At 43.1% G+C, this 12,159-nt stretch overlaps 1 protein-coding gene across 2 annotated transcripts in view; it reads left to right on the forward strand.

The window, feature by feature from the left end:
- Positions 1 to 12,159, forward strand: part of GOLM2 (golgi membrane protein 2) — a 104,193-nt gene that overhangs the window by 15,632 nt on the left and 76,402 nt on the right. The window lies entirely within an intron of this gene.

The following is a 12,159-nucleotide window of genomic DNA, read 5'->3' on the forward strand; positions in this document are numbered from 1 at the left end:
GAGGTAACTTTCACAGAAAGTGAGCTGAAACCCTATTTTGGCCTTCTGCTAGGAAGAAGGATTATTGCTGAAAGTAAGTTTTTCTGGTAGTCTGTCTATGTTGGGGAACAGCTTCAACACATTCCCTTAAATACACTCCAATCAGGCGTTTGCCCCCACCACACCACCAAGAGACCATTTCAAGGTACACGTGATTTCAGTGTTGTTAAATCCAGTTGTCACTACCCAGTCATCATCTTCACCTATGAGCAGCATTTGACACAGTCCATTACACCATCCTTCTTGAAACCCATTCTTCATTTTGGCTTTCAGGAAATCTAGCTTTCCTTCTACCTCTCTAGCCATTCCTTCTTATTCTCATTTACTGGTTCCTCCTCAAATGGAATGCCCCAAGGCTTAGACCTTGGACCTCTTCTTTACATACAGTCGGTCCCTTAGAGAGCTCATCCTGCCACCTCTTTAAATACCATCTATTTAAAGATGGTATTTGATGATTTCCAAATTTCATCTCTTGCCCAGACTGTTCCCTTTAATTCTAGGCTTGGTCTCCAACTCCCTACTCATCATCTCATCTTGGATGGCAAATATGGTTTTGGACTTAACCCATCCAGAGCCAAACCCCTGATCTTTGCCCCCAGACTTCTTCCCCAATCCAGTTAATGGCCACTCCTTCCTTTCAGTTGCTCAGGTCAGAAACTTTGAAGTCATATTTGACTTTCTTTCTTAACCCCATGTCTAATTTACCAGCAAAACCTGTTAGCTTCAAAATATTTCCGGAATCCAAACCTTTCTCCCTACCTCCCTTACTACCATCCTGATCTAAATTGCTATCATATATTGCCTAGATTAGTGGTGATAGCTTAACTGGTCTCCTTTCTTCTGTCCTTGCTCCCATTTCAATCCATTTTCAACACAGCATTGTGTTAAATTATCAATTAGATCATGTTCCTTATCTGTCCAGGATAATCCAGTGACTTCCATCTCAATTGCAGAAAAAGCCCAAGTCTTTAACAGTGACCCACAGGCCCTTACCGTCTGCTTCCCTCACAGTTCTCTGACCTCATCTCTTACTATCCTTCTGGTGCTCCCTTCATTCACACTACATTGGCCTCTGATGTTCCTTGAAACATCAATCATTCTCCTGCGATAGGGCTTTTGCACTGGTCGTACCCTCTGTCTAGGACCCTCTTTCCCCAGATAGCTGTATGGTAATTCTCTTAAACATCTTTGTTCAAATGACACCTTTTTGTTGAGGCTTTCTCCCTCTTCATCTCTAATGTATTTTCTCCACAGCACTTACCAGTTTCTAATATATTGTATGACTTATTTATTGTATGCTCTGCCCCCACAGGAGAGCAGGGATTTTTGTTCTTGTGATTTGCTGTATCCACCGTGCTTAGAATAATGACTTGTACAACATCGGTACTCAGTAAATATATGCTGAATAAATTAACATAGGAAGAAAGTAAAGGCACCCTTAAGACCTAAAACAGGATTTGGCAACAGGGATGGGTGGTCTTGGCAGGAGGTGGCTGGGACATGACTAAGTTAGAGGGGACTTGGAAATAGAAGGTGTGACTAGGGCCTAATAGCATAAAAAATGGGAGCATGTTAGAAAGATGGGGGACAGTGAATGTAATGAAATTTTATCTCTAAAAATTAACATAACTACTATAGAATCAATTTAAGTTTTGGCTCTGATTTTAAAGGAGACAATGTAATTTGTAGTAGTAAAAAGGAAAGGACACTGTTTGCTGGTGATGCATGGACATAGGAAAACGTAGTTTAATTATTAGACATGGTAAAAAAAAAACCTTGACTATGTCAAGGAGACCATTTCTGATAACTGGATAGAAAAAGTGGTACCCACTTTATGGAAGGCAATAAATGCTTGGTAGAAGAGTTTTAGATTCTACACTGAGCAATAGTATTCTGTCATTGGATCTTGAGTAGAAGAAAGACTTGATAGAAAACAGGTTTTTGGAAAGATGTTTCTCACTACTGTTTGGAAATAGATAAAAGTGGGAAGAAGCTAGTGATAGATTAGATTTCTTCATTTATTTATTCAGTAATACTGTTTCCCCGAAAATAAGACCCAGCTGGACCATCAGCTCTAATGCTTCTTTTAGAGCAAACATTAATATAAGACCTAGTATTTATTATATTATATTATATTATATTATATTTATTATATTATATTATACCTGGTCTTATTTTGCTATAAGACCAGGCCTTATATTAATTTTTGCTCCAAAAGGTGCATTAGAGCAGATGGTCCGGCTAGGTCTTCTTTTCGGGGAGACGTGGTAGTGTTTGGTGCTTGCAGTGCGCCAGGGGATTCAGAGGTGAGCAAACAAATAAGATCTCTGCTCTTCTGGAGCTTGTATTCTAGTGCCTAGACAAGAATAGTCCATGGATAACTCAAGGCAGTCACCGTGAACATGGAAAGAGTTAAGGATCGGATCTGAGAGAAATTAAAAAAGAAGAATTGTAGGCAGGGCTGGTGATAGCTTGTGTGCAGTGTAAATGCATACAGTTGTAGGCAATAATGGGCCTGTGAATAGGGTGAAGGGGAAAAGAGTCAGGAGACTCAAAAAGTTGATGATGACACTGAAGATAATGGGGAAGTTGATAAGAGCTGCTAATTTATGGAGAAACTTTTGATTTTTTTTTTTACATTTCCAAGTTTCAAGGATTAGTCAGAGGTGCAAGTGGAAAAGTCTTATGGGTTGGATATGGCAGATGGGGAAGAGACTCTTGCTCTTAGACTTTGCAGGTCTGCCTTGCTTTCCCTACCGACCTCTCATTCTCTCCTTCCCTTTCACAGCCCACCATCTGCAGCCTCTTATATGGCTTTTAAATTTATCACTCACTCAACATACCCTTTGTGGGTCAACTGAAGCCACTGCTGTGTATCTTCCTCATTCTAGGACCGAGGCTGACTGAGAAGCCATCATCTGACACATTGGTTGCTGTGGTAGAATGAAAGAGTGATGAATTGTGCTCTCCATAATTTCTTATGCTGGAAGCAATTCATGTCATTTTGCTCACATTTCATTGTCCCTCCCTCAACCCAACTTCAAAGGAATGAGGACCTCTGCTACAAAGTGCCTGGGATGAGAACTAGGACTATTTGCCAACACTACTGACTAACAAAGGCCTTGATTATTAATTCATTCTAACATAAACCTGACATAGGACTTCAAATCCTTGAAATTTAAAGTTTGTAAACCTCAAACTTCCATATTAGTGGAAGAATATATCAAAAAAGAGATTAGAACTGCTGAACAAAGTATACTTTGTCAACTTCATCTGGACCACTGTTCTTTTCCTTCTCCCTTTCCAGCAGCCCTGTTTATTCTTTACTTTTCCTCCCTGTAATACAGGGTCTTAGCTCCCACTCCCCACACAAAAACGCAGGATATAGTGAGGCCAAAAAAGAACAACAATGGAGCCATAGATAGGGGAGTCATACCACATATTCTTGATGGCGGCTGGTCAAGACACAAAAGCAAACATCCGCCAGTACCCCAATGAGGGTTCTTCTTACACCCCAGTGTCGCTGGTGGCCAGGCGAGACACAGGAAGTAGGATCAACACAATCCACAATCCGCTTGCTAGCCACACTTGCTAGCCACAATCCGTGCATGCTAGCATAGACATGGCAGTTATATTAGTGGCTAATGGCTAACTAGTCATAGCTGATGGCCATTTACTACCCAAATCAGCACCTTTCCACGTGATGTTGAGAGCCTGGGAACTGATCTCTGGGACTCTAGCTCTACACTCCACCCCTCCAGGGTCTTGCCTCACACCTTATACAACCATCATCTTTCACAAGAGGCCCTGTGCCAGGAACCCCGCTCACGAAAAAAGGTTTCAGTCCAGTTCAAGTAATGTCCCAGGGATGTCCCTCAATGTCCACTTACTTTCTGGGCACAGCCAGGTTCTCAGGGTACCACCAGTCTTTCTGGGCACAACCAAACTTCCTGGACACAGCCAGGGTTTCTCAGGGTACTGTGCTGGAACAATAGTGGCTCACAGCCAAGGTGCTTACATATTCTTGACAGCGGCCGGTTGAAGCACAGGAAGCAAACATCCACCTGTACCCCAGTAAGTGGTCTTCCTGCACCACAGTCTCACTGGCAGCCGGGCGAGACACAGGAAGCAAACATTTGCCAGTTCCACTTCATGGTGGTACGTTCCCAAGCAAACAATCAAGCAGTCCATCAAACCAGGGATGGAAGGCAATTCCCCATAGTCCACAGTCATTAACAAGGGCTGTTCACTGGCCCCACAATGTGTGCCATCTCCGCAGGGCAAGGGCTCCAAGTCCTCCCCAACCTGGGGGTGAGGGACGACCTTGACCTAACTCACATCCTCCACCGAGGACTCAGCAAGCGTTTCCTCCTGGGACTACAGGTCCTGCACCTGGGCTGCCTCAGCAAGCACTTCCCAGCCCACACAGCCGCAACGACTTTCACTTTCTCTGGCCTATGCTGGTTGGAGAACCGTCCACATCTTCCCACCCCTCCATGGGGGTCCAGCTCTCCGGCAGCTGCATGGCTCCTTCTGTGCTGGTCAGAGAGCCATCCACGTCTTCCCACCTCTCCACAGGGGTCCAATTTCCAAGAACAGTGGCCACCAGGCACCACACATCATGTGGGGGCCATATATGCTCCCACCCAGAGTCAGACATCAATCCTACCTGGCTGGAATCTTCCTCGCTGTGCCAGGTATCCTAGTGGGTGGTGGCCCCGGCACAAGATGTCCGCAACTCTAGGAGCCCATGACAGCAGCAGACCACCAAAAAGCAGGCAATGCCTGCTTTTGAGAGGCGTTGAGAGGACCACCAATTCACCGAGGGGTCATGTTTCTCCCAGGCAAATCGGGTTTTCTGCTCATGGCGCCGCTCCTCACGGGCTTCCTGACACTGAGTGTTCATACACACAAACTGCTCCACCACCCTTTGGAGAGCTTTGGCCAGTACCGTATCCTGCTCGCTGTGCCATGTGTAATGCAGGGTCTCTGGTCCCGCTCCCGTTCTTGGCAGGTGGACACCAAATATGGTGAGGCCAAAAAGGAACACCAATAGAGCCATGGATAGGGAGTTCATACCACTATATTCTCTATGGCAGCTGATCGAGACACAAAAGCAAACATCTGCCAGTACCCCAACAAGGGTTCTTCCTGCACCCCAGTCTCCTTGGCGGCCAGGGGAGACATAGGAAGTAGGATCAACATGATTGGCAATCCACAATCTGCTTGCTAACCACACTTGCTAGCCACAATCCGTGCTTGCTAGCGTAGCCCCAGCAGTTATATTAGTGGCTAATGACTAATTGGTTACAGCTGATGGCCATCTAATAACTGAGCCAGAACCTTTCCATGTGAGGCAGAGAGCCTGGAAACTGCTCTCTGGGACTCCGTCCCTACACTCCCTATTGAGCTAAAATTTACTATAGTTTCTTGCCATTATTCTCTCTTTTACATGCCTATTTCAATCACAGCTGGAGAAAATCATATAACCAGACTAGTACTTACAGATCAGCTACCCCAACAGGGTTTTCAACAGCACCTTACAAAGTATATTTCTCTAGTCAACACGCCCATTCCAACAACTTTCAAACTTCTACTCTCCTCAGACTTCCCCCACCGCCTTCTCAACTCCTCTTCTTCCTCAAGCCCAACAGATGATCTGTCTCCAGTTTGGCAAAGAATTGGACAGGATTTGATAAAACTTTCACTACCAAGTCTGTAGGCATACCTGCATTTCTACCCACCTGTCTTCCTTTTTGTTATAATTTTGATAAAGTTCATCCTTTCTCTAGGAACAGCCTCTCCACCTTTGGGGACAGAGTCCCAGAGAACAGTTTCCAGGCTCTCAGCCTCACGTGGAAAGGTGTTGGCTCAGGTACTTGTTGGCCATCAGCTATAACTAGTTATCCAATTAGCCACTGATGTAACTGCCATGGCTGCACTGGTTGGAGTCCTCTGTCGGTTGGCAGGCAGAAAAGCGGACAGCAGGTCGCACGTCGTGTGACTCCAGCCTCCAGTGAGACTATAGTGGTATGACTCCCCTATCTATGGCTCCGTGGGTGTTCTTTTTGGCTTAGCCACATCCTTCATTCTTATGTCGGGAGCGGGAGCTGAGACCCCGCAGGCCACCCCGCATGACACAGACCAAGACCAAATACTGTATCCTCAGGCCTAGCACATACTGAATACTCAGCAAATGCTTTTTAAATGACTAATTGAATAAAAGTGAATGGGTGAATAAAAAAACTTTGTGGTGATTCATTACAGCCAACCAAGACAAAAGACTTTGCTTATTCTCTTTAAAAATGGAACTGACTCTTGCTTAAACTAAAACTTGCTTCAAGAGAGACTACTTCTTTAACAGATCAAATAAAAGTTGCAGGTGTGCTTGGAATGTCGACTGAATAATATGTGTGCAATATACGAGTAGTAAGAAAACGAGGTTAATCAACTTCCTCACAAACTCTGGTTGGGGACTGCTTGGGAAAATACCCAGAACCTACTGTAGGCGTATGCTAGAAGGCACAGTTTCCTCATCAGTAAAATGGAGAGCCCACCTCATAGGGCGGTTGTGAGGATTAAATGCAGTTAATACTTGTAAAATATTTAGCACAAGACTGCCACAAAATAAGGATTTAATACCCATTAGTTATTAATGATATTCCATTTTGATCCAGCTGTATGTCTTTGTGCCACCCAAAGACAGACGCCACCCAAAGACATACTGTTGATCTGTATGTAGAGGAATCGCTAAACCTGTTTATCACAATCACTTGAGCTTTTAAAAAAAAAAATAAAGAGGGCCAGCCCGGTGGCTCAGGCGGTTAGAGATCCATGCTCCTAACTCCGAAGGCTGCCGGTTCGATTCCCACATGGGCCAGTGGGCTCTCAACCACAAGGTTGCCAGTTCAACTCCTCGAGTCCCACAAGCGATGGTGGGCAGCGCCCCCTGCAACTAAAAAATTGAACACGGCACCTTGAACTGAGCTGCCACTGAGCTCCCAGATGGCTCAGTTGGTTGGAGCGCATCCTCTCAACCACAAGGTTGCCAGTTCGACTCCCGCAAGGGATGGTGGGCTGCGCCCCGTGCAACTAGAAACGGCAACTGGACCTGGAGCTGAGCTGCGCCCTCCACAACTAAGACTGAAAGGACAACAACTTGAAGCTGAACGGCACCCTCTACAACTAAGATTGAAAGGACAACAACTTGACTTGGAAAAAAGGCTTGGAAGTACACACTGTTCCCCAATAAAGTCCTGTTCCCCTTCCCCCCAAAAATCTTAAAAATAAATAAGTAAAAAAAAAAAAAAATAATAAAGACCATCCCCAGGCTACTGAATCATTGGAATGGGTGGGGAAGGCAAGGATTTGTATTAAAGCTCCCCAGGTGATTCTGAGCATCAGCGAGGTTTGGCAGTTATGTTACAGAAAATAAAATTGTCTCTAGAAATCATGTGAATGTGAGATATAATCAGGAAAATGCTTCTGGCATGGAGAAAAGGGAGCCAGAAATGACATCTGTAAAAAGCCCATTGTATGTAACCTTTGGGATTGATGATCATCCTTACGCTGATTGTCCAAGAACAGGTCATACTGAAAGTGAAGCATGCGCAGCTGAGCCGTTTTGAAGGTTCCTGAATGAACAAAGAAACAGAGCAATTGAGTTGATAACAGCTGCCAAAATTAATTCAGAATAGCCATGTGGGATTGGGAAAGCATTAAAAGAGCTTCAGAAAGAAGCATTAAAAATATAAAGGTTAAGTTTTAGATATTGGAGAAAGAAAGATTAGTGGAAAATAGATGAAGTAGCTGAGGATGAGCAAGAAGCGCTATAGGAAAATATCAGGAGAAGATAATTCTTACTGAAAAAAAAGAGATAAAGAGCATGTGCCTCAGAAGAGAGAAAAAAATCAAGAGGTCTCAAGAAGGATAGTAAACATATTTTAAGAGATTAACATGGAAACAGCCAAAGAGAGCATGGATAATCGGCCTATTATAGATGGACTCCAAATCCCAGAGAAACAAGAATTACAGAAAGGGAGAGGTAAAGCCTAAGGCAATGAAGTTAATAACAAGGGGAAGTAAATGAGGGAGTTCAGAAGTCTTGAAGGATAATTAGAATTATATATATATATATGGATAAAGTACAGGTAGGAGAATATGTAGTACAAAGACTATGGAACATAAAGGTCTAGGGAGTCATTCAGCAAACATTGAGTTTTCGTTGGTGTCAGGCTACATGATGGATACACAGGGCTGAGTGAGACACAGTTTCTGTTCTCATGAAATTCTCGTTTCTGATAAACACTGGGGGTAGAAAAGAAACAAGGTGAAGGTCTTATTGGAAATAAGACTGCAAGTGATAAAAGAATGTATGTTTTTATAAGGACTGAATATGAGGCTCTTCCCAGTAGACTCTGGGGCCAGGGAACACATTTTGAACAATATAGGTTTTTGTAGAATTATACCAGAATCTAGGTTGGAGTCTGATTGACCATAGATGTAAATTAGGCAAGGGGATGAAGCTGTTTGTAAACCAATCAATCTCTCTACACACACACACACACACACACACACACAAACACACACACACCACCCAAGGTCTGACAGTTAAGTTCGGGAACTTGTTGCAGCAATGTAACTAACCGTTTTTGATATCAGAGGGAGGGATTATTCATGATGAATTTGTACCAACTGGACAAACAGTTAACCAAGTTTACTATTTGGAAGTGCTGAAAAGGCTATGTGAAAAAGTTACATGACCTGAACTTTTCACCAATAATTTGTGGCTCTTGCATCATAACCATGCACCAGCTCACAGGGCACTGTCTGTGAGGGAGTTTTTAGCCAGTAAACAAATAACTGTATTGGAACACCCTCCCTCCTCACCTGATCTGGCCCCCAGTGACTTTCTTTACCTGAAGATAAAGGAAATATTGAAAGGAAGACATTTTGATGACATTCAGGACATCAAGGGTGATACGATGACAGCTCTGATTGCCATTCCAGAAAAAGTTCCACAGTTTTTTTGAAGGGTTGACGAGGCGCTGGAGTCAGTGCATAGCTTCCCAAGGGGAGTACTTCGAAGTTGACCATAGTGATATTCAGCAATGAGATATGTAGCACTTTTTCTAGGCTGAGTTCCTGAACTTAATTGTCCGAGCTTATATGGAAGGTGAGATAACTAGCACAATGAAACTAGTGTTAATAGGAAGTGAGAGAACTGGTACTTGCTGATGATACTAATATTGAATATAAGATTTTTCTGAGAATCCTGCTGGAAAGATTGACAGGAATAACAGAGAATATGAGATTCCAAGGGAACAATATGCTATAATGGGGTCTGAGAAGCTAACTGAAAAATCCTTACATGGCAAAGAAAAGGGTGGGAAATAAATTCATTATGCTTAGATTAAGAGAAGGCTTTTATTTAGACACACTCTGGTTTTCTCTTTAATACCATGTAAAATGTATTGTTCCAGAGCAGCTTTTGAAATGTGAGGACTTTATATGTATATGAGCTACGGAGATCAGTGTCTCCATTCTCAATAAAGATTGAAGAGAAAATTAAAGCGATACGAATAAAGCAGTACTGCCCACATAATCCTTAACTATTTTTGTAGTCTGTAGATTGAATTTCCCCTCCTCCCTTAAAATTTTTTAAAGTGTATAAGGATATGAAAGAGACAGTCCAAAAAAGCTGAGGCCACTCGTACATAGCCCTGTATTCGAGAATAGCATCTCTCTAGTGATTTCAAAACCAAGTTTAAAATAGAGTACAGAAAAGCTGGAATAGCATCATAAAATGGATGTAAACATTTTGAAAACAAGAATAAAGGATAGTTATGTTCTTTGGAGGGGCAAAACTGCAAAAAACAATGGATCATGAAAATAACGGAAGTGGGAAAGAATGTAAACACAGGCTAATTAGAAGTTATTGATAAACAGTTCTTAGTAATGAACTGATCTCATAGCTGTTGCTGTTATTTTTTCCTGTTGCTTCTTCAGCTTTGCATTACTGATCTCATTCCTGTGATTTCAATTGTCATTTCTATCCTAATGACTCTCAAATCAATGCCTGAGCTCCAGACCCACTTATCTAACTGCCTACTAAAGATCTCTTCTTGGGTATGTCAAAGATGCCTCATATTCAACAGGTTAAAATCTGAAAAAAAATCATCTCCCCACTTTTCTCTTCCACCCCAAGTCGTTTCTCCTGCTGCCCTATTATGGACTATTACAATCTTACTCATCTAGTTCCCTTACTTTAGAAATGTAAACATCATTCTTGATGTTTCTTCCTTTACCCCTATATCTAATCAATCAGCAAGATATTAATTCTTCCCCTTTAATAGCTCTCACATATATCTATCTCTCTGTTGTAATTCTATTAGCAAACTTTTTCTGTAAATGGCCAAATAGTAAATACTTTAGGCTTTGCAGGCCATATGGTCTTTGTCACAATCACCATAGGTCCAAAGCAGCCATAGAGATCAATGAATGGGTGTGGCTGTTTTTCATCAGATTATTTATAGACACTGAAATTTGAATTTCATATAATTCATGAAATATTATTCTTTATTTTTTTACCCCCCCCCCAGCCCTTAAAAAAATTGTAAAAACCATCTTTAGCTTGCCTTTCTTACAAAAACGCAACAAACCAGATTTGGCTCACAGGTAATAGTGTGCCCACCCCTGGTATAGAACAACATTTTCTCTCATCTGAAATATAGCTGTAGTCTCCTACTCCCAGAGTACAGTGACCTCAGCTATGAGTCCTATCAAGCTTCATCCTATGGAAGCTTGATAAGCATTAATTACTTTTGATTTAACATTAATTGATTCAAGCAATTCTTTTTTTAGTATATGTGCTGCCGAAGCTAGCACTCAATTCTTTTTTTAATAGAGAGTAAGAGGTCTCTTCTGGTAAGATTTTGAAAACACATACCATTAAGCAATATTTAGCTCAAACTTTAAAACTTTTAAAGTTGTTGTACTATATGTTAAGTAAAATTAGTATTCTTGTGCAAATTTAAAATGAGTATTAGAAAATTAGAATTAAGCAGGATGTCATCAAAATGGTTGCATGAAGTGAGCCTCTGGAAATCTCCCCTGGAATTTACAACAAATTGAAAAACTGTGACTCCACAAAGGACTCCCTGCACAGCAGACAGGCAAGATGAAGAGTCTCATTACTGAATTCACCTAAAGGTGGGCAAATTGTGCGAGCAGGAGAGGAGGCAAGGGAGAAGTGCGGAGACGGAGCCGCACCAGCATAGGACCCAGACCTAGCTTAGTGCTCCGAGCTCGCTGCATCCCGGAACTACTGCAGCTGCGGGAAAGGGAAGAACTTGGACTGCTAGGGCTACCTTTATGGCCCACAGGGCTGAGAGGACAGCATATAACACGGCTGAACCCAATACTCACGGCAGAGACCTCGGAGCAAGGACTGAGGGAAGAAGGCTGAAAATGGTGGTGTAAGCCCTCACTACCAAGCAGAGAACGGAAGCCTTAGGCACTGAAACTAGCCGCCACCTCCCTACCCTCCCAGAGCTCGCCCCGTCTTCACCTGCCCAGTGCTAGAAGCGGAACAGTAGCAGTGTCAGATCAAAAGAACAGACTATTTGCAGTTCTGAAAACTGTGGTCCACAGACACAGATTCGCAGCCCAACTAGTTCCGGGAAAGGGGAGGGTGCTGTGGAAGCAGGACCGGCTGTGGTGGTGGTCGCCGCCATTGTTCTAGGCCACCTCTCGCAACTCACCCCGCCCCTGACCCCACCTATCTGGGCGGATCCCTACAGGAGTAAACAGAACTGCTGAAACACATGGGCTCTGAATCCAGTGCAGGAAGAGCTTGGGCACTTCGAAAGCTCTCCGCATCCCCCAGAGACGCGGTGCCCCCTGTTAACAGAGGAAAAGCCCACCTTCCAGGGAATCCCCCCATTGTGTGAGAAGCTGGAATAGTGCAGAGAAAACATAACACTACAGTGTGAGAGAGAAAAAAGGCTGCAGTCGGAGAGAAAATAAAACCATCTACCAACAAGTACTGGAAAATAAAAGAAAGACCTCTTCCTATAAACCTGTTGCAGAAGCCACTCCTGTAGATGTCTAGGAAGAGAA

Source organism: Rhinolophus hipposideros, assembly GCF_964194185.1.
Source record: "Rhinolophus hipposideros genome assembly, chromosome: 5".
Classification (NCBI taxonomy): domain Eukaryota; kingdom Metazoa; phylum Chordata; class Mammalia; order Chiroptera; family Rhinolophidae; genus Rhinolophus; species Rhinolophus hipposideros.